At 35.8% G+C, this 19,862-nt stretch overlaps 1 protein-coding gene across 5 annotated transcripts in view; it reads left to right on the top strand.

The window, feature by feature from the left end:
* The window catches only part of LOC145680943 (uncharacterized), a 154,722-nt gene that overhangs the window by 75,910 nt on the left and 58,950 nt on the right, over window positions 1–19,862 (top strand). The window lies entirely within an intron of this gene.

Here is a 19,862-nt window from a genome sequence, read left to right as displayed (position 1 = left end):
CGCAAAGAAATTCACATAAAATCACAGTAACACTTCATATTTATGGTAGAGGTTTTAAGAAAAAAAAAGATCCAACGAAACATGATGTTCTCGCTATTATTTAGCCCAGAGACAGCATACCTTTTCTTTATTTTTTTACATGTTGCAAATTTTGGAGTTTAAGGTAAGTTGCTGTTGAGAAAAATTATATCATCGACTGAACTTAAATTCAGACTAGTGCGTCGATCCTGCAGAGTATGACTTGCAGTTGAAAACTTCTTTCGGATGGAGCACTTGTAGCACGCACAGAGTGGACAAACAATGCCACTTTGCTCCGAAAGGGATACTCTTCTTTCTATTGAAACAACCAGGTAATGAAATCAAAATCCTCGTCCAAGTGAAACTTCCCTTGTACATAGCCTGTAACTTCATTCTTTCGGTTTGATGGACTTCCTGTGGCTTCATCATCAGAAGAATCTTCAAATTCATGAAAGGCACCAACACTGACCTTTTGCTTCTTTATTTGTGGAGATCGTCGTACTTCTCGGATAGAATTTTTTTATTCTCTTCGCTACCATCTCTCTGGCATTCTTTTTAACTTCTTCTCGCTCATTCTCTGAGAGAAACTTCATACTTTTGTATTTAGGGTGAAGAAAAACTACCAATTTGTGGATAATTGTTATATCCCACTTTTCACTGATAAGTGCAAGCGCCTTTTTCTTCAAGTTCTGAAGAAACAAACAGTTTTCTATCGTTTATGTCCTCAACATACTTTGAAGCTTCACTTTCCATAATGCAGCAAGAAATAGCGTAGGCTTTTTTGAAGCTTCAAGCTCGTCCGAAGCTGCTTTTGAAGGGTGATAGAAAAGTATCAACTTTCTTAACAAATCCCTGTTTACATCATCCAACAAGTCTTCTTTGTTTGCTTCCTTCAGAATGGATAAAATGTTCTCCCACTGTGTTTCGATGTTTTCAAACATAATTAGTTTACTATTCCAGCGAGTGTCAATATCACCCTCAGGGTTTATCGAGACGATTCTGCAGTTCGTATCTTTAAAAAGATCTCGTAAGACCACGGCAAGAACTAATCAAATACGAAATATCATCATCTTCTGTGTTTGAATTTGTTGTAGTGTTCTCTACAATTGTGTTTAAAATGTGATCAGAACACGATATCCTTGTGTATTGCCGCTAAGCAGAGACGATATTTGGATCTGCCAGTCACAAACACTACCTGGCCAATAAATTCGATGATATTGAAACTTCTAAAACGCGAATAATCTCAATTCTTATATCATCACCAATCTTTTTCATGTCACAATCCAATCTCCTAGTACACAAAACGCATTCTTGCAGTGTTCCTTTGTAAATGTAATGAAGTGTGACCCCTAAATACCTTATTTTTCTATAGCTACTCCACAAATGAACAGTCACTGCACCACCGATATCATCAAGCACCTCCTTCACCTCACTAGATACCGCATCTCGAAGAGATGCAGCTTCTTCTGTCAACACCCTAGAAATCGTGGTTGGATGTGGAAGTAGATCTTTTGCGTTTATAGGTCCATATTTGGCACCCGTTTCAAACAAGAATTGCGAAAATTCTAGAAAACCGTTCTCAGAAACAAAAGAGAAAAGAACAATATCTTTTGAAACAAAGGTCTTAAGTCTTTTTGTTGCACTTTGCTTTAAATTCGGTGGAACTGGAACACACTTGTTTTGTGGTTTCACATTCAAAAAACTAATCATCGACGCCTGCTTTAGATCACGTTTGTGTTTTATTATATTTGATGTACCTGAGTGATGTCCCTTGTAAGTGTAAACTTTCTTGCATTGGAAATATGCCACAACACCTTTAACTTCAGTATCACTATCGTACGCATGACCAAAACTTTTCTATATTATTGGTTTCAGTTTATTTTCTTGCATAATATTATATACTCCCTGCCTTAATTTGCGTAGCTACCTCCTTTAATTTCGGGAAGAGGCAATAGAGGAAGTTCAGAATTTACTGATTTTCTTGGCGGCCCCCACTCGTTGTTGGGCACACTTAGGGTCGGAGAAACAAAGCATTGGTTGTTCTTTCTTTCTTTACCAGAGGCCCAGAACATATGTACACACACGAAGAGAGAGAGAAACGATTGCTGTTACAAAACTCCAACCCGTCGGATCGTCATTGAGGTCCATGGCACCTCTCCGAACAGAGAAATCTGGAGGGTCACAAATGTGCATTCAGTATCTGCTGTACTTCAAAGGAAACATTAAAGCAGAATTTTTTCAGAGAGAAAGAGAAAGATGAACGTATTTTTCTAGATTTTAGCTGCTGAAGAATGATGTGATTTGGTTACTATTTCAGTGACCTACTCGCTTCTCCAGTTTGTCACAAAAGGCAAAGATAATTCTGCTGACCAGTTTTCAGTTTATGGAAAGGGATGTAGTGTGTTAAATTAGCGTTTTGGTTCCCGACTTCTCAGGCTGGAAAAACTTTATTTGAACATATTTCTTCATCTTCAAGGCGAATGGTCTGAAAATTTTTAGCTTTATCAGAAGGGCTTTGGCGGCATTTTTTTTTTATTTTTTTTATTTTTTTTAGTAAATAGCGGTACTTGAGGAGTAGCAAAAAAACCTGTCGTTTCGCTCTGTTTAGGTCAGAGATGTCATTCACCTACAAAATGGCTGCTAAAAATATTGAAAAGAGCAATAAAAGGAAAACTCTCGTGTCATTTCTTGACCTTTTGCTGTCATTGAGTCACAAGTTTCAAACACTCTTATTTTGATTTTAGTTATTTTTCAACCGGTTTTAAAACTTTTAATTCAAAACAAACGTTTCTTAGTGCTCTTTCCACCATCATCACACATTTCATAGCTTTTTTTTAAGGTAGGAAAAAGACAACTACGCAACTTTATCCGCAGATACCCATTTTGATGCAGATATCCGCATCCGCGCAGACCTCTATTCATATTCACAATGTTTTCTTGCCTCGAAAATTTTAGAAAATTCATGCCCATTATAATATTGGGATCTTTTTGCCAGGACTGGTTGATCTATATACAGGGTGGAAGGTAACTCCACCGAAAAACTTTCGGAGGTGATTCCTTATATGAAATGAGAGGAAAAAAAATCTAATAAACATGAGTCGAAAAAGTCTCCTTTCAGAGTTATGAACCGCCAAATATTCGAAAAATCACGCTTGAAAACGCCCTGGCTTAGAAACTATAGGACCTATCCCAAGTAGTTTAAGGAATCACAGAAACTAGTATGCGCTCTGTCTAAAAATCCATGTTTCAGAATTCACCGGTACCAGCGAAACGAACGTACCATTTGTTCTTAAAGGAGTATCCCTATACCTCAACTTCCTTTTTAAGTTCCTTTCACCGATAACGGATGGTAAATCATGGATATTTAGATAGAGCGCATACTACTTCCTGTGTAATTCCTTAAACCGCTTGGGATAGGTCCTATAGTTTCTAAGTCAGGGCGTTTCGAAACGTGATTTTTCGAATATTCGGCGTTTCATAACTCTGAAAGGAAATGTTTTTCGACCCATATTCAGTAGAAATTTTTTCTTTAATTTCTTATAAGGAATCATCTCCGAAAGTTTTTCGGTGGAGTTACCTTCCACCCTGTATATGCTAACTCGAATACGCCTCAAGTGAGCTTTGTGAAGGACAAACATACAAAACACTTCTAGGTTTTCTCAGGTTCTTCCGTTTTCTCCCACTTTCTTCATTCTATCATTATGAATAGTCTCATCGTCTCCATTAGCCTCGTTGTATAAACGTGGAACGTTAAACCAAAAGAAATACGATTATCAAACTTACATAAACTCATGACATGGTATCAGCATACAAGGTGTGTTAGAAAAGTAATGAGACTGGCAACAGTACACGAACCGACAACACTGCTGCTTCCACCCTCACATGGCAGTTAAGTTAACTCTTGCCATTGACTCGGTATAAATTTTAACTTGCTCCAGTTGCTACAGATTGTTGAGAGCGTCTGAAGTGAAATTATGTTTGTGATGTGCGTTACGAAAATGGACTGGCAAAAGTTTGAGCAAGATGAATTCGTGACTATGAAACTTACAAAGGACTTATGGAGAACATTCCCTATGCAGGGCAAAAATGTTTCGATGGCGCAAGTCCTTTCAAAAAGAGTGAGAATGAGCGAATTCAAAATCAAATTCATGCTCTTTTTTTTTTTTTTTTTTTTTTTTTTTTTTTTTTACACTGAGTGAATCGTTCTTGTCCACAAGGAATTCGTGCCACCGGGAAAAGTTGTCGGTTAAACTTTTTATCAGGAAATCCTTCAAAGGGTCACTCGTGTGCTCTCAAACATTACACGCGCTTCGATGCTGCACCACAACAACGCACTATGTCACATGGCAGTCTCCACCAATAAATATTTGGCAGAAAAGAGCATTCCTATGGTTTCTTAGCCACCTATTTGCTAGATTTTAGTTCTTATGACTTATTTTTATTCTTGCTCGAAAACCACTTGAAAGAGTAGATATTATCCAGAAGAGTGTAACGGATGAGTTGAGAGGTATTTCAGTAGAAGTCTTCCAGCACTGCTACGAAGAATGGGAACAACCTCTCTGTCGCTGTCTAGCTGTCTGAGGACTTTATATATATATAAAGTTATTCAAAATATTGTTCGTCGCTAGCTACAACCTTCGTCCGTCTTTCAAGTAAATTACGGTTTCCTCATCTTTTGAGGTAATCATCCATCAAGCCAATTTTTCACTTCTTTGTGAGAATTGAAGTGCTGTCCCCCAAAATCCATGCTGCATCAAACAAAACGAGTGGTGTCTGAGGGGTCTGTAGTGAATAAACAGGGTGAGGTAAAACATCGTAACCAAATACTTCCAACGTTTCCCGACATCCTTAGCAACATGTGGACGAACATTGTCATGAAAGATCACAACTTTGGCATGTCTGTTGGACCATTCTGTGCGATTTTCCTTCAAAGGTCTGTACAATTCGCTTGGTTGTCGGTAGCGGTCTGTAGTAACTGTTTGGCCAGGTTTCAACAGCTTGAAGTACAAAACATCCTTCAGAACCCCGTTGATATTGCGTTTTGCTTTAGGTGTTGATGGCTGTCCTAGATCAATCCATAATCTTTTACGTTTTGAATTTTGAAAATAAATCCACTTGTTATCGCCAGTAACAATTCAATAAAAAAAATGCTTTTTTTTTTTTTTTTTGTCTGGCAATCAAAATTTTGTCATTTGTTTTTCGTGCCTCTTACATACAGGCGTTGTCACATTAAACAAAATCCTTGTGTAAAACTAACATCTTTTAATGACAATCTTGCAAGTCATATGCATACATCTAATATATATTCTTTTCAGCAATGAGCCGAAAGTATTTCAGATTTAATTCATAAGGTTGTAATTTACTTTCCTTATAAATATACATGTCATGTTTTTCCATCCTTGTATAGAAGAAGCCGAGCATACCTGTATTTAAAACACTTTCAGATTATCACTTTACACTAAATGAAACGTGAAAATAAAATGTACTTGCATCTAATCCCAAAAAAGTGTTTCATACAACATTCAATTCTTATTTAATTTGGTCCTGTGTTGCCCCTAATTTTCATATTCTGGTGATAAACAAGTATAACCTTCGAAATGTAGGAATGGAAAATAATAAATGATACAATGAAAAGCAGCGATGATGTGATGGAAAAAGCGTGCAAGAAAAGAATATAGTGACTGATTTAAAGGAGGAATGAAATAGTTCGAAATGAAATTATATTTTGAGTCATAGTGTAAAAAATTATCTTCTGACAGAAAGTATAACGAAAGGAATATAAAGTCGACGAATAAGACTGCAATTTATGATTGATATCAAAGCGAGTAATATCTGCTTCAAGAGGATTATTTTAGCGCAGATCAGGACATGTATAATAATAATAATAAATAAAAAAATTATTTAGTATAATTTTATGTATTAGTTTTTATAATTATTTTATGATTTATTAATTAGTTTGTTTAATTTGAATATTTTTATTTTTCTATCCTCCTCCTTTATATTATACAAAATTTTCTCATCGGTTATTATTCCTTCGTTCTCCTGCTCTTTTACCGACTGACTCGTCCCATTAGTTTTGTCTTCCTCTACAAAACTCTACGTACTTTCAGCCTGGTAACACTATTACATCACCACATGATCCTATTATTATTATTATTATTATTATTATTATTATTTAATATTTCTTATTGTTTATTCCCTATCTTTTCCTTTCCCTGTCTGATACTTATATAGATACTTATATTATTCAGTAAAAGACTTACCTAAATCTTGTACGCCAATTCCATGTTTGTATATTTCTTTTTCAGCAAATACATCGACTACTTTCTCAAAACATTCACTGGAAAGACACTTAGCAGTTAGTAATTGATGCTTTCAAGTTATTCTGACAAAGTTTCTTAACATTTAAATATTTCCAGTACACCATTGTGAATCCAAATATTACTTATAATTGCATTTTATGTATGTATATGTGGGGCTAGTCGTTAACGACAGAAATCTACGTATTTGTGCATTTCTGATTTTCTCTTTAAAAGCGATCATAATTTCCGATCCTTTGACATTCATCTGACATTTTCTTTTTTTAAAAAAAATCTAACTGAAATATCAGTTATTCTAAGTAACGAAACGATTTCTCGACCACCAAGCACACGAGCAACCTAACATTGTCTAAAAGGCCTGTATGTACGAAGATTAATTTATTTTTCCTAGTAAAATACAGTGTGTCCACAAAAACACTTCTCGATTATATTTGGTTATAAGATGAAAACCTTGGGGAATATTGTGTTCATTTTTTGAGTAATGTAACAACTCATAAAGTTTCATGTGATGTATGTTCATTACAGACACTCAATGTGTGCCCCACCTGTCACACATTAAACATCTAGGTGATAATCGAGCTCATACCATACTCTGGAAAGCATATCCGGCGTGATTGTGCTTACAGCTTCTGTGATTCTGTCCTGCAGAATTTCCATGAATCCCCATATCCGCACATTGTGTCTGTTTACCTTATCATGCGGGTAGAAGGTTGCTTCATCACTAAAAATGATCTTCGACAGAAGGTTGTCATCATTTTCAAGTAACTGCTAAATATCCGAACAAAATTGCTGTCGTCTTGGATGGTCTTTAGGTTTTAATAACTTCTGCACCAGTTGCATTTTATATGGATGAAAGTGCAAGCGTTTTCGTAACACCTTGCTAATCGTGATTTTTGGGATCTCTACTTGCTTAACGCACTGACTTTCTGGGGCTCCGGAGAAAAGTTTCCCTCATACAATCAACAACTTGCAGCGGGACTGTTGGTCGGCCAGAGTGCCCTTTCCGCTTGTCACAGATGCACCCTTCTTCGAGGAAATCCTTGTACCACTTCAAAATTGACTTGTTCGAAGGTGGTTCAACATCAAATTTGTGCCTGAGTCCACGTTGAACAGACACAACACTTTGTTGTGTGGAATTTTAACACACACCAGCTGCGTTGCTGTTTGGAGAGCGCCATCTTGAATTTACTGCCATCTAGCGGAAAAATGAATAAATGATACAACCTGTAGGGAAGAAACAAAAATATTTTGACTTACTAGATCTTTTGACACCTTACTTACAAACGTATTGCAAAAAGTTTTCATTGTACATAGGGATGTCCAGACGGATCTCGGATCTCGGATATCCGTATCCTATAAGACCCGGATCCGGATCCTGTAAGATCTGGATCTCGGGTCCGCATATCCGGTTCCTAGATCCGAATCCGCATATCCGGTTCCTGGATCCGTATCCGAAAATTCGGATCTTGGATCCGGAATTTCGGATTCGGACTCCTGTTTTGAATATTTTAGGGCTTAGATTCAGACCCAAAACTGAAATATACATATATAAAATAAACCGTTGCAGATCTGTTCATTTGCTTAAAAACAATGCTTATTAGATGGTATTGTCCTGTGTTCGTTACTCATTGTAATTATCCGTTGCTTCTGTTGTATGTCTGCTCTTAACTGACAATAAACTTAATGAAATGTACACCCTTGGAGAGAAATGCCTTAAAATATTCGAGCAATAGTACATACCTTTTTAGAAACATTTAAGCCTATATAAGTAACGAACTAACGTGAATGATAATGTTTAAGCGAATATCCTACCTCTATTCAAGAAAGTACTAATTAAAATCATTAAAGTAAAAAGTATTCTTGAACGTGGGTCAGTGAGAAAATAATATCACGTTTATATTTTTTTTAAATACTGAGTAGGTTCTAAATTAAAATTTGAAAGTTGTATTAAATTCCATCATTTCGTGGATGCTATAACCACTCATTGTTCGGGTCGCTGTTTGGCTGCCATTTATTTCTAACCAACTTGAGTTCTGGTCGCTGCTCGTGGTTCGTTGTTCTACCAATAAGTATTCTTCTGAGACCTGAACTTACCTGGATAGAACGATGAAGGACCTCTCCAAGAAGGGGTTACTAATTGTTTCCAAATCGCTCATTGGTCTCGATGAGATGAGCATTAGGCGCCGACAAGTTCGGGTGTCTCGTCTCGAAAACCTCACGGACGATCAGACGGTCATCCAGACCATAACGCACACAAACATCATTCACACACACAACGAAAACACACTGGATTAAATAAAACTATACTTATTTATTAGAATACTAATATATAAAAAAAATAACGAAGAGGAATGAACACCACACTTAACACAGAATATGTATAATGATCTTCATTACTAAAATCACGCTTTGCCCTTTTAATGCAATGTAGTCCTTTTTATCACTTTTATATAGAAGATTATAATTCAGATTTCACTGTAAATGCTTCTCTCACACCATTGACACACTTGGGGGATTAGCACTGGGGAAAAGTTGCCTGGATAATCCCACGTAGAAATCCAGTTGCTGCGCCAAACAACCCTGAAAAGTTAAGATGAGTCTTCAGTAAAATATCAGTTTCCAAAGTGGAATGCTGATGTTGGAGGGCGCGTTTAAAACTTTTTTGGCGCATAAGGTTTATGAACCTGGGACTTATTGATTGGGGCTAGCCGTAAGAAAACGTCCTTCACCGGCTAATAGCTTGTGCTCCTTAACACAAAATCAAACTTAATTCCCGACGCAACGTGCGTGGTGGCTGCGCACAATTCCGGAGTCAAACTCCTCGAGCTCAAAAGTTTAAGATACGAGCTGCAATGGTCGACTGAAGAGAGTTGGCAGTTCATTCTAAAAACCACTCATTTAACTCACCTGTATGCACATACAAACAGAATACGAAAAATAATTTATGTTAATTTTAGTCCACTGGCCACGATTCACGAGACATCGCGATAACTCGGGCGTGTGAAAGTACTGATAAGGAACTGCAAAAGCAATGTGACGGGCGTCATTCTGGTCACTTGAACACCTGTTCAGCTAGTATTTCCATAAATGATTAAAGAAAGCTCTTAATTCAGTTCCAAATAACTATAGAATATATACTATGCATATAATAAATCAGGGAGAAACACTGAGAAGATTCATCACTCACTGAAATGTTCTCACCAAAAAGCAATGTTTTAAATATATATATGAAAAAACAATGAGAGATTTCTTTGTCCAGTTGCGTGGGAAGGAAACAATTCCCACCGAAGAAAGAACTTATTTGCGTCGCAGAATAAAGTATAAATAGAAAATAATAATCACTGCTTTTACAAAATATACAGAGCGTCCACAAAAAATACTTTATAACCTGGTAGCGGTTATAATGTCTCGTCTCGTTTCGGGTGCAACATTATTCGTTGACAATTTTCGCATTTTTTATATGTGTTAAATTACATAAGAGTTTTCGGGAACCGAGTGTAATCTTTAAATTTTTGTTTGTCGGCGTTGTGCGCTGCTTGGGTTGACCACTCTTGTTTGCTAACTTACTGCTCTGTGACGTGCGACTTACGTTATGTCAAGAAAATGTTTACTAACCTTGAAAGAAACATACAGTAGGTACTTTCCCATTGCTACAAAACTACGAGGTTCGTACGTAACCGAAATTTGAACTTTGTATTGGTAGCAATGGTAATGCAAATCTGAGCTGTACTTAATCGTCATTTGCTTATCTTGTACTGCCGTATGGTTTTTCATTTGACTGTTTGGATTAACAACGGCAACGCTAAACTAAACTGTATTCGACGACATTTTATTTTACGTCCTGGTGCTGTGTAATTGTGTTCTACGATAGAGGTAATCCAGTATGGGCAAGAGTGCTATTTGGAAACACTGTGAAAGTGAAAAATCAAAAGGAACTGCCACCTGCAAATATTGCAAAATCGAAATACGAAATAAAGGAAGTACCAGCGCATTGTGGAAACACATAAAAGGATGACATCCAATAATAATAATGGAGCCTGAAGTGTTACTCTCCGTAGATGAGCAAGAGGTGTAGATGGAAGAAACGACGGAGGTGCGAGACCGTAGGCCGATCAAATGAGATATCAGAGGGTCTGAGGGCGAATCCCCCAAATGTTTCTTTTTAAATTGAATATGATAAGAAGCTTTGGTGGTGCGAGGTCGTAGGCCGAGCAGTAACGGGAGTCTGGTGGCAAAGTCCCCAAATATAAATGTATTTGCGTAATGACTGGAAATTGCATGTATACCTGTGGACAAAATAGTGTAAGTAGCCACGAGAAATGACAACCCTTTAAAATAAAAATTTAAAAAAGCCAATAAAATGTACTCTTGAATGAGTTGTATATTATGTTTGCGCAGGGGCGGATCCAGGACAGACTCCTGGAGGGAGCGGATGGACTCTTAGGGGAGCGGTTGGGGATGCTATCAGCGAAAAATTACTTAGATGATCTGAAATTTCCACAAATTACTACTGAAGTACACTGTTAATGGTGCCGCTGGAGTAGGGGCAAACGTCCCTCGCCCTCCCCTGGATCCGCCATATGTTTACGTGAATGATAAAGCTCCTTATACAACCTATTCTGACTTACTAGTGGTGGATTACTAATTATAAAGATACATGTTACTGCTCGAGGCTGCATATGGTATTTTGTATACACATCCAGCTACATTAATACATTAATTTTGACACATTAATTGACATTTAGAATTGTATCTCTACTACAATTCTTAATACTAATTGAGGTGGTACGGTTACAGAGAAACGTATTTTTAAAGAAAAAAAGAGAAAAAGCTCATCAAGAGCAAGAAAAGGAAGTTGCTCCTTAGTTTGATTTGATCTACATTTCGTGGGCTGTTCTATGAACTATGGCCTAGCCCATCACGACTAGGAAATGGCGTCATTCAGTGACTACAATAACTCAGAAAGGATTACAAAAGGAAGCAGCCTGAACCTAATGAAGAAGCCTGTGCTTGCAACTAAGGTTTCATCCCAGCATTTGACTAATGTTACAGAAAGCAAAGGACAAACTTCCATCAAGACGACTGCTTTGAAAAAAAATTACTACCTTCTCGATTGAATGTTTCTACTAGAATCGAATCTGACAGTGAGATTGCTGTCACAAAAGTCGACAGTGTTAGTCAATCAAATTTGAAGTAACTGTGACATATTAAGGCACGAAAACCAAATATCGGCAGAATGAAGAGAACGCAAGGCCGTCACACGATTAGATGCCACAAGTGTCTTAAAATCTTATTTTAAGCGTACGATTGAAAATCACTTTGTCAATGATTTCGAAAACTTCGCTGATTCGAAACACCCGAATTTTCTGACACGGAATTTCGGATCCGGATCCAATACCCGAAATTTCGGATCCTGATCCAAGATCTGAATTTTCGGATCCGGATCCAATATCCGAAATTTCGGATCCGGATCGAGTGTCCGGATACCGGATATCCGAACCCAAGTGGATCCGGATATCCGGATCCAAAAAGATCCAAATCTGGCCATCCCTAATTGTACAATCAGTTCAAATCAGGGGGTGTTTTTTTGAGCACACTTTATATTTCGAAACCTTGTTTATTTATTTATTTATTTATTTATTTATTGTTCTACAGTCAACGTTTTTAAATACTTCATTGATTTCATGTGACATATCGTGCAGATATTTTGGTAAAGCCAAGTGGTTCTAACTTGTTTCCTCGTTCTTGTACGTATATTTCTTTTGACAAACATTGGGTCAAATTTCTCCATAATTGACCTGATCTTTTAGTAAGTACCAAGCTAACAGAAAAACGTATCTATTTTGTACTTTCAATTCTATAGAACTAAACCCATTTCAACCAATTATGCAGAAAATATAACATTGTTAAGCTATAATTACCGAAAAATTCTTTAGGGTGCATTTCTCTAAAAATGAACTCTTGCTTTGCACTACGAACTCCTTCTTATTTAAGATTTTGTTTCGAAAATGCCTGTGATCATGATCCTATGCATGTTTGATGTGAGCTAAGACTCATTATAATACCATTCATAATAGCGTTAACAATAGCTGTAAATGCCCCCCCCCCCCCGAATATTCCACAAACCACTCTCAGTGTCAATTAAATTCAACACTAAATTTGAATCCCATCGCTTCTTTGAACTGCACTCTTATCTATGGAATAACATCGTAATTATTTCAATATCACCATATAGGTCTACTTTGAACAAACTATATAATTTTTATGAAACTTCCTGGCGTGTTACCAGCTCTTCAGAGAACTTTTATACATATGTACATTCCACTAACACAAAGAAATGTGTATATATAATAGCCATTAACACTATCATTCCGCTTCAGTTCCGTGTCATTATGTGTCCTTTGAGAATAATGATGTTGTTTTATTAATTTATCTTTTCATTGCACATCTTTCCAAACTAAATACTTTAAAAAGACTGTGTGGCTCAATGTTCTCAGATCAAACTGCAATGTATGGGCTGCCTCATATACTGATTGTCACTAGATACAACCTTGTGCTATGTATAAGACTAGGAATAAAGTTTTTTTTTATTTGTTTAATATCCCAATATGTGGATTACTTAAAAATTTATGTCATTTAGTTGCAGCTTGTGCTTTTATTTTTATTTGGTACTTTTAATTTAACTTAGTATAATGTTGTCCGATTGATTATCAAGATTACACCGCTTTAAGAGCAGTTCAAGTTTAACTTTTCTAATGAAGGAAGATTTGAATATATTTCTTCTAGTGTTCTTAAAACATTTATGTAAGGATTTTACTCTTCAACATCATTACCTGTTTCTTCTAAGTGCTTAGACAGGCCGGATGTGAGGGTTTCTACACCTCTGAATATCTTACATGTTATCTTATCCTGATCTTTGCTTTCCTGGCATTTCTATATAATGTCGTTCCAAGTGCAATGTGTTGCGTAAATCCCCGCTAAAGCAAACTTATCTTTGTAGTAATTTTTAAAAGGTTAACATTGAGTTTTCCAAATTTGTCCATAGTATCACTGAAAATTTGATTCCAAAATCATTACATATTTTTCTAATTTATTCGGAAATTTCCGGAAAATTCGGGTCAGTTTCACCAGAAATTCTATATTTGTACGAAAAATATCACTATTAAGAACAATAATTGCAGGTAGGAATTTCCCCGACTACAGGATTGCAAAATGGTTAAGAAGTTTTATTTCTGACAATGCCTCTAATTTTAAATACTTCTCAAGAACAAGTTAGAGATTCTACCAGACATACAATTCATCGCCATTACCAATAAATTGAAACTAGTCGTAATAGGTGTAATAGACTGTATAATGCAATTCCTTTAGAGTTAGCCATGTTCTATACGCAACAAAAATTACGCAAAGCAGGAGATTTTATTATTTATGAAATTATTAAATTTTTAGAATATTGCTTGATTAATAATTATTTTGAGTTTAAAGAAAGCACATAGAAGCAGAATGATGTTCCCATGGAAAGCCTTGTTTCCCGACTATTGACCTACATTGTGATAGACTACTTCGAGTCTAGAATTTTAAAAGAAGACAAATACAAGCACATAAGGTATTTTCGTTATGTTGATGACTCTATATTTATTTACAGAGAAGATAACTCACTTTGGGAATTAACTACTGAGTATAGCAACCTACACAAGAGCATTAAATTTACAGCTGAAAAAGAATATCTGGGAATGGCATTCATTTTCTACACATCCACATTCAATTTCACAACACCAAATTTTGCACCTCTGTTTACCGAAAGAAATAGCCACAGAATTGTTTGTTCGTAAGGACTCGACCCACTCACATCTTATAATAAGTAATATTTAAAAAAAAAAAAAAAAAAAAAAAAAAACTTTTTTACTGGATTTTCGTTACTCCTCATACGATATTGATTTCGACAATCACATAAGTTGTTATTTTATCTGGGCAAGAAGAATGGTTTTGATAACTGCACCCTCGAAAATTTAAAAAAAAAAAAAAAAAAAAAAAAAATTTCCAAACAACAAAATTAAATTGAAACATAAGTGAGTTTTGCTGCCTCTTTGGTCGGGATTTCCGATAAATAATTAGGAAAATTCAACGCCAACATTTAAAAATTACTATAAAGGTAAATTGACTTTAGCGGTGATTTACGCAGCACATAGCATTTGCAACAAATACCAGAAACGACGTAAAAAAAAACATCAACAGCATATAAGATATGTTACAAGTGATAAAACCCTCGTATCAAGAAACAGGTCATGAAATTGAAGAGTAGAAGTCTTACATCCATATTTTAACAACACCGAAAGAAATGTATTCAAATTTTTCTTCATTATAACAGTTTGAACTGAAACTTGAACTGAACTTAGACTGGGGTAATCTTGATCATCAATGGAACAACATTATACTAAGTTAAATTAAAACTACAGATTAAAATACATTTCGTTATTTTAGAGCTTACACACAATGCAAGGTGCAACCAAGTAACATCGTTTTTAGAGCAATCCATACATTGGAATTAAAACAATAAATTAAATTAATTAAAATAATAGAAACTTTATTCCTAGTCTTAATATAGCACAAGATTGTATCTAATGACAATCAGTATAGCCAACAAATTGAAGTTTAATCTGGGAATATTTACTCATACAGTCTTTTTGAAGTGTTTAGTTTGCGAAAATGTGCTCTGAAATGAAAAATTAATGAAACAATACACTTACTCTTAAAGGACACATAATGACACGGAACTGAAGTGGAAACCACGACAGTGATATAGTACAGTGCAGCCCACTTATAACGACCTCGGAAATAGCGAATTATTGGATATTACGAACATAAATGAAATCCCCGTCACATAGCCTGTTTAAAACTTGGAAGAAATGACAGTATATTACAAACAATATTTTCCGTGAAGACCGCTTATAGCGAAGTTTTCAGAACGGGATCATGTTTTCTTTTCTTCTGCTCGTGGATAACTCAGGTACCACAAAACTGGTTTTCATAGTTGTTGTTGTGCAAGCCAGGCATGACTCACTCCTCCCCATCCCACTCAGATGACAGTAGAAATCGCCCCTGGTGCAGATATTTTCAGCAACGCGCGTTCACCATAGTTCAAGGTCGAGGTTAAAAATACAGTAAATTTCTGTTTTCACTGGAGCTCATTGTGTTAGACGCGGAGAGAAAGTGAGGTGCGTTTTTCGGTAGCTGTAAGTTAGGAACATGCAAGTTTATTTGTTTTAACTCGTGTTTGTGCATCGCTAGATTGAAAGATGGCAAACAAAAGGAAAAACTTATCTCTTCAGACAGCGGGAATTGTGGAAAGCGTGAGGGAGGCTATGAAGGAAGATGAAGCAGATTCCGATGATGAGGGAGAAGTGGAAATGCAAAACAACCCATGAGTTCCAAAGAAGCGATCCAAAGTTTGAAAAATTTGCAGCGCTGTATTTCCGAACACAGCAACACGGTGCCTGGCAATACATTTCGGGCATCTGAGGAATTGGAAGCGGCAGTGCTACGAACAGCGGCAGCAGAGACGGTTCAGAAGAAAATTGCCGACTTCTTCAAGCGTGCTTGAACAGATAGGAAGAACTGCAATATATACGATAGGCTAGAATAACAACCCAATTAATAAAATTATTTTCAGATGTAATGCTGTACTGCTGTATATTCTTTTTTAAAACGTACCAGCTTGTTGTCTAATCCTTTGTGTTTTCCATAATTCGGAAAAATTCATGAGTTTGCTTATAACGAAGGTCGGATATAAAGAACTCATTGTGTTGGTCCCTTGAAATTCTATATAAGCGGGCTGCACTGTATATTTCTTTGTGTTAGTAGAATGTACATATGTATAAGGTTCTCTGAATAGCTGGTAATACGCCAGGAATTAACTTTAACAAAAATTATATAGTTTGTTCAAAATGGACTTATATGGTAAGCGACATCGAAATATATCACGATAATATTTCATAGATAAGAGTTTAGTTCAAGGAAGTGATGGGATTCAAATTTAGAGTGTTAAATTTAATTGCCATTGAGAGTGGTTTGTGGAATATTCTGGAGTATTTTCTATTTACAGGGCAAGGAACATTATTTTGAATAAAATTATAGTGATACAATCTTAGCTCATATCGCACATGGATATGATCATGATCACAAATATGACCGAAATATGAAAACAAAATCTTGAACAAGAACGGAATTCGTGGTGCAAAGTAAGTGTTCATTGTTAAGTGACTTTGCAAGGCTGTGCGGAATAATGATTATCTTCCTCTACCAAGAACAAACAGGTATTTTTTTTTTTAATGCAATCTTACATCGATAAATTTGCATGTTTGATCCATGTCGAATTTAATGTGTTATGTTTAATTTTTAATACTTAATCTAATCTATATACATGTATCAGTCAAACATTGCACAACTTGTTTAACAGTAGCAGATCGTCTTCGAAAGCTCCTATAAAGTTTTCTGGAGAACTTTATGAGGTAAAGAAAAAAAAAAAGAAAAAAAAAAGCTTCAATCTGTTTATGCTTCATGGAAGCGGTATAAGGAAGCTATGAAGAAAAAGCGTGCCGAAGAAAATGCAATTAAGGCGAAAAAGCTTGAGCGTAAACACATCGCTGACCAAGTTACTATACTAAAGAGAAAGAAAGCAAAGTTTTAAAGAAACTGATCTGGAAACAGAAGCTATCAAAGTGGAAATTGGCACCTTGAGAAAATCTCTTCCGTAACGCAATGAAAACTTGTCACAGCTGTTATTTAGTAACAGTATATTGTTTGCTGGGTATTATCAAAATACTTCATGTAACTTTCTGTTTTTTTTTGCTTATATGAAGAATACGTAAAAAATAGAAAGGCAGAGGGTGGATGTGATCCTTTCCGTTCTTTTGTACAATTTTTAGCTAACAAAGATTTCGTAATCTTATAAGCGAAAATGTACAGTAGAAACTCAAGAAATTCAATCTGGAAAATATGCTGTACAGACCTAGAAACCTGGAAGAGTCAGGGAAAATGAACATAGAAAATCCCTGGTAACCCTCAAAGAAATTATACCTCCTAATTTTTCTTTATCAGTTTTAGTTAATCAGAATTAGGCACTCAAATATCTCTCAACACAGGACTGGTGAAATTATACACTTGTATTCATTAGATGCGCGTTCAAATTTTTAGTGTTGACATACAATTAAATCATCTGGCAGAGTCTATAGAATTGTATGTAGCTCTCTTAGTGATAAATACTGTATGTATAAAACTATTAATCGTAAAGAGTAAATAATAATAATAATTATTATTATTTGTATATTTCCACTCCTTATCTAAGCAGGGGATATAGTAACATACGGGTCTCCCAAGTATATTACTTTTCCTTCCTGTTTTTATCCTAAAGTCCTGCCTTTATTCTAAAGTTTGAAGAAAACTTCTTACAATTCTGCATTTGTCCAATAATGCGCTCTTCCGTATTTATGTTTTCATGAATTCCAGTTGTTTCAAGTACATTTTCATCGTGTTGTGAACCACTCCAGTATCCGATATTACTACTGGTATTATTTTCACATTTTGGGTCTTTCATTGTTTTATGTTTTGGGCTAGTTGTTCGTACTTTTTAATTTTTTTCTGTGTTTTCTGGATGTTTGTTGTGTTTGATATTGTGGTGTCTATTAGATCTAACTCTACTTTCTTTTGACTTATTACTGTGATGTCCGGCCAGATGTATCTCTTCCATCTCTTTGCTTATTGCTGGGGTGTCCAGTCTGTTTTGATATACTTCTTTAGCGATTAGTGTTGTTCTGTCTCAGTAAAATTTGTTTTCGTCTGTTTCTAGTCTGGTTTCCGATTGGCATTTGTATTATGATACTTTTTCTGGTATCATTTTCTATTTCATGGCTATTTTTGATGTATGACTTCTATCACCTCGTATTCAGTTTGTTTTATCATTGAGCATCCACTTGTAATGTATTGTTTCTTGGTATGACATTTCAGCATTTGCTATCTTGTATTGCGACGTATTTCAGGATTTGTCTTTTATAGTTTTTTTTATTTATTACCTGTTCTTGTATGTTCCTTGATGAAACTATGTTTCTGCGTATAAATCTCCTGTTTTTCGTCCACTGAAATGTCATTTCTCTGTCTACATGTTCCTGGTTGACTTGTTCTAGGAATTGCCCATTTAGTGGTTATTCTCCTTGCTGCTTCATTAAGTCCCCTGTTATTTGTAATTTTGGAATTACTTCCGATCTGTCCGTCTGGCTTAGGTGAAGTGGTGTATATTTGTAGTCTGCTACTCTATTGCTTTATGTAGTTGTAAATTTTCTTGTTTTACATAGAAATAATTTTTTAGTATTTGAATTAGTCTGTAATATAGGTTTGGGATGTTGAATGGTCTTCGTTTTCCTTCGTTTCTTGGTAATGATACTCTTTAGCAGCCGTATTCTGTTCTCTGTCAATATTGCTCTGGTTTTTCCTTCGAGATCTTCTAGTGCACACTCTGTCCATTTTATTACTCCAATATATGTATGTTAGAACCGGTACTGCAAATGTGTTAATATCTTTACGTATATTATTGCTGTTGAGGTTTGTTTTGCATATATTTATCAATCTCTATTGGTAGTTTTGGGTTTTCTTTTTATCTTTTTATTTCTATTCTTCTGGATTGGTTGAATCCTAAATATTTGTATACTTCTTTCCGTCTCATAACTAGAGGCACGAGTTTTTCGCAATGCACGATAAAACGAAATGCATCAGAATTAATTAGTTTTCAGTTTCTTGGCGTTTTATGATATTTTATGTGCATTTCCATTGGTTTCCGTTGCGCAGTAAAACGCGAAATTGTCAGCTTTGCGCGAAATTTCTAATACCCGATTTAACGCGAAATTTTAAAAATAAGTTTTCATTAATTTAAAAACGCCAGTTTTTCGCTGACGGAATGGTAGAACGTGGCATGAACGGTACATTTTGGGTGATTTGGACACGGCTGTAAAGAACATATTGCGCATTAGCTTTTATCATCGCAGCTGGATGGGGAGGAGCCGTTTTAATTAGCTAGCCAGAGAGCTCCTTCGTGGGGAAAAAAGTGGCAGTAAAGTGGGATACGACCACTGACCGCAAAGGAAGAGCTGTCTTTGTAGTTTTGGGCCGTACAGTGGAGGGAACATTGAACAGGGTTCCTACTGGTCAGAAAAGTCAGGGCAAATGGTGCAGATCAGAGAAACTCAGGGGAAAAGACTGGAAATCAGGGAAAGTCAGGGATAGTTTATAAAATATATTTTTTCTAACATTAATTGTACACCAATTTTAGCTTAGCCAACCATTAATGATCGCAGTATTGAACGCATCGTAGATTTTTATGGGTGGTAAGTGAATGTAGGTATGAACAATTGATTACTATTTGTCTCTATAGAGTAAATGTTCTCATATATAAATATTCACCATTATTTATTCCTTATTTATATGTCAGCGTCATCCGACACTCATGAAAGTCAGGGAATTTCCTGCCAAAGGTCAGGG

This window comes from Thermobia domestica, chromosome 3 (genome assembly GCF_964235325.1).
Source record: "Thermobia domestica chromosome 3, izTheDome1.hap1.1, whole genome shotgun sequence".
In the NCBI taxonomy this organism is placed as follows: domain Eukaryota; kingdom Metazoa; phylum Arthropoda; class Insecta; order Zygentoma; family Lepismatidae; genus Thermobia; species Thermobia domestica.
The sequence above is the reverse complement of the archived record's forward strand: the minus strand, read 5'-3'. Positions and strand labels throughout refer to the sequence as shown.